General features: G+C 41.0%; 1 pseudogene; it reads right to left on the reverse strand.

Moving 5' to 3' along the window:
* Positions 1–2,704: 2,704 nt before the first annotated feature.
* On the reverse strand, positions 2,705–3,560 carry LOC112652447 (RNA-binding protein with serine-rich domain 1-like; annotated as a pseudogene).
* Positions 3,561–4,351: the final 791 nt, after the last annotated feature.

Genomic DNA, 4,351 nt, shown 5'->3' on the forward strand with positions numbered 1-4,351 from the left:
TAATACTATACAGGGGTGCCTGGGTGGCTCAGTCAGTTGGGCAACCGCCTTGGGCTCAGGTCATGATCTCAGGGTCCTGGGATCAAGCCTCGCATGAGGGAGTCTACTTCTCCCTATGCCTCTGTCTCTCTGTCTCTGTCTCTCATGAATAAAGGAAAAAAATCTTTAAAAAAATACTATCCATATGTACATCTACACATTTATACATGGTGAACACATTTACATCTGATTGTTTATTTGTGCATGTTGAAAATCATGAGTTCATAAAGGTATTTCTAATTCCAGCCTAACTACCTAAGTCATTTTAGTTTCTCTCTCTCCCTCTCTCATTTTACTTTCTGTATCTTTAACTTTATTGCTCAATATTGAGAAGTCTGGATCCCATTATCCTTAACATATTTGCTTATTTGTTGTTTCTTTGTATGGAACTAGTCTTCTCTTCATTGTCACTGCCCTCTTCCCCTCCATATGGATAATCTTTTTATTCTGCTTGGGTTCTGACCCATACAAGAGTTGACTCTTCCCCAGTGATCTCCATAACCAGCTCAGAAATCAACATATACACCACTGTGGCACAGATTACTAGGTCATACTCTGCAACCTCACCACTGGACTTACTCCTTACAGGCTCAAGCTCTGACACCTGGCTTGGGCCATCACCTGGACTCCTTGTCTCTTCCCTCAAGTGAGGGTATCAACTTTGCTTAGTCCATTTGATTGTTTTCAGAGGAAGCAAGTCCAGAAAGCAAAGCGAAAGGAAACTAGGGGAAGAGGTGGCAAGAGAAAGTGGATGAGGAAGAAATTCGCCTCACATTAAAGATGCAAATTTGTATCAGGCCAATTGAAACTTATGTTGTTGCTTCTTTGTACACATTTTTTAAGTTTCAAATGTTTCATTATCATTCAGTTCAAAACATTTTCTAATTTCCCTTGTGATTTCTTCTTTGAGAATTCAAATATCTATACATGTTTGATTTATAAATATATTTGTAAACAATTTCCTGATATTTCAGAGATTTCTAGATATTCTATTATTATAAATTCCCACTTTTATTCCACTCTGGTCAAGAACATATGCTATGTTATTTCTTAAGTTAGAAATTTATTAGATCTATGTGATAGCCCAGTATGTTACCTGTATTAAGGATAATTCCAAGTGCCCTCAGATACAATGTAACTCAGCAATTGCTGAGTTTAACCTTCTGTAAATATCAATTAGGTAAAATTGAAGGGTAGTATTATTCATATCTTCTCTATTTATTCCTGTACTCTGCCTATCAAATGTTGGGAAATGTGAAATACTGAAGTTTCCAGTTGTAATTGTGGATTTGTTTAATTCTTCTATCGCTAGGTAAGTTTTTGTTGCTGTTTTTGTTTTATGTTTGTTTTGTTTTTTACTGGACGTAGTTAGAAGCTCTGTTATTAAATACAAACATATTTAAGATGGTCATGTTTTATTGTGAAATTTACCCCGTTTCATAATGCAATGTTCCAATTTATCTTTGGCTATACTCCTTGTCTTAGAATATATTTTGTCTGAATTAACTGCTTTAAGCTTAGTGCCTGCATTTTATATCATTTTCCAGCATTTCATTTGCAACCTATTTATAAATATATTTGGTCTTTGGTTTTAATATTACAATATTTATCTTTTAATAAAGTGCTTATTTCTAAGATTTCATGCAGTTTACTGATATGGTTTAAGTCTACTATCATTCTAATATTCTTGTTCTTCCATCTGTTTTGCTGTTCCTCGTTTAGTTGTAGTTGTTATTCCATGTTTTGTTTTTGTTTCCAGGTCTTTTTTTTTTTTTTTTTTGCATTCTAAGCCTAGGTTTATTCAACACAATCTTTTCACTCTACACTACAAAGTACAAACACAATGTTATCTAAGATGTTGCCAAGTTCCAGAAACACAAAACAGAAAATGTATAGTGCTGACTGCACAATAAAAGCTGAAAAAACATAAATAACAGCGGTGACAGCAGGGTTGAGATGACCGTGAAGAGCTGGTTCTTAGCTTGCTCACCAGTTTTTGAGAGAGAAAAGGAGACATGGGGTGGTGTGTATGTGTGTGTGTGTGTGTGTATGTGTGTGTGTGCGTGCGCGCACATGGGTACATGTAAGAACAGAACGACTTGGGGCAACTAATATAGAGTGACCCAAGAGGTCAGAAGAGGACTCAAGCAGGGGAGCAGGGCTAAGACTAACAGGAATAGCAATTGTGAAAAGTACATCCTTTCCTGAGAGTCACCGAGCCCTCCACACTGGCCCCAGATCATCAGTGGAATGGGAAAGCTTGCTTCTAGCCTAGTGCTGCACTGCCACCCAGAGTCCTGCTGGTCCTGCTGGCTTTGCCACTACACTGAGTCTCAGGAACTGGGAACATGGAATCTTTCTAGCCAGAAAATTGGAGGGGATCTTTACAGGCACACATTTGAACACCACCACTTCTGCAGCGGGAGCTTGGCCCTAAGTGGATCCTTAGATAAGTAACAACACCGAGTTGGACACGATGTAAGTTACAGATGGTAGAGCCTGCTTAAGGGGATGGGTTGAGCTGGGGCTGCTTGTGGCTGTGCTGCTGGAGTGGGGACAAGGTTGCAGATGCACATGAGATCCGCGGGGCAGGGGTACAACCTGATCTTCTTCTACGGGGGGAACTGGCAACACAGGGGAGGTAGTGGAAGCACCTGGGGGTGGACTAAACCAGGGGACTAGGTGCAGGCACGGTGGGAGCAGTAATCTCCTAGCCACGGACTTGCCTTGCATCCAGGAGCTTCTGTGCTTTCTTGGCTTCATCTGGATTCTCAAACTCCCTGTATTCAAAACTGTTGCATAGATGGAAGTGAATCCTTTTTACAACCAGGTCAATCATTTTCCCATAGGTAGAGATTATCCCCATCATGTGATCCTTGGTCACATTCCTGGTGAGCCTCCCAATGTGCCCTTTGGTGGAGTTAGAGCCAAACCTCCATCTTTTCCTTTCCTTTTGGGTGATTTAGATTTGGAGCAGGAACCTCACTCGTTGTCATCTCTACACCAAGAAATACTGGGAGAACATGGGGAGCTACAATATGTGCTAGACTTACGCAGTGCCCAGGGAGGAAGAGCCAGAGCTGCTGCAGGAGCCAAAGCTGCTGGCCGAACTGGATGAGACTGGTACTGCTGCCACACTGGGAGCGCTGCACTTCTTTCTTTGATCCTTGCCATGACCATTCAGACTGGACTCCTTGGTGCTCTGTTTACTTTTAGAGGGATCCTTGGACTTCTCATCAGAGTAGCTTTTGCATTTGGTAGAAGAAGGGGCTCTAGTGCTGGACATTTTTCATTACTACTATTATTATTATTTACTTCTACCAAGTTCTTCTCTTTCACTCCTCCCTTTCTGATGGTGCTCAAAGCAGTAATGGTGGCATCACATAGCTAAATCCTCACTTCTAAGTCCAGGCTGATAAATGATCCCTAATTGACTACAGTTCTTACCAAATGGCAGCAACTCCCCTATCCAGGTGCGGGGGCTGAGACTGCTCCCATGGAAGGGCTGGCATTGCAGACATGGGTCTCCAGCCTGTGGAGAGGCCCAGGGCAAAGGCCAGACTCCTGCTGTGCTGTGTCTCAGGGCCTGGCTGGGCTGCATCAGAGCAAATAAAGACACAGCATTCTGATTTTTGCCAAGGCTATGACCAACCTGTCTCCCTATCTCTGGTGGTTTTCTGTTTTTGTTTTGGTTTTTTGTTTTTTTTCCTTCAATCTTTTGGTTACTTGAATATTTTTAATATTTTTTTTCCATTTAATACTTCATTTTATTTTTTATACTTCTTTGTATAGCTATTATGTTAAAGTGCTCATTTGAACAATTACAAGAAACAGTCTTAATTATAAGAGGGAGCCTTAATTAACTATAGTCTATTTAAAAGTAATACTGTATTTTAAAGTAATATATTTTTATTATCTTACAGTTTCTGTGGATAAGGACTGGACAGATCTTGGATAGTTCCATCACTTCACAGACTCCCATGAAGCTTTATAAAGTTGTCATTGGGGGCTGGAGTCATCTCAGGGAGGTAGGGAAGCTGAAGGGACTCCATTTTTAGAAAAGCTCCCTGTCTGCTCTTTTACACTAGGTCTCATTTACTCATATTCTATATTTTGCCTCTGAATAAGCCAAGGAAACTATTTTTCCCTTCAAGGGACAAGCAAGAAAGTTAATCATTCTCTGAGTTTTGTCCTAGGATCTAAACACCTGCTAACATATAAGAAGCTCTGCACTCAGGGATCCCTGGGTGGCTCAGCGGTTTTGCGCCTGCCTTTGGCCCAGGGTGCGATCCTGGAGTCCTGGGATCGAGTC

Source organism: Canis lupus, chromosome 19 (assembly GCF_003254725.2).
Source record: "Canis lupus dingo isolate Sandy chromosome 19, ASM325472v2, whole genome shotgun sequence".
Taxonomy (NCBI): Eukaryota; Metazoa; Chordata; class Mammalia; order Carnivora; family Canidae; genus Canis; species Canis lupus.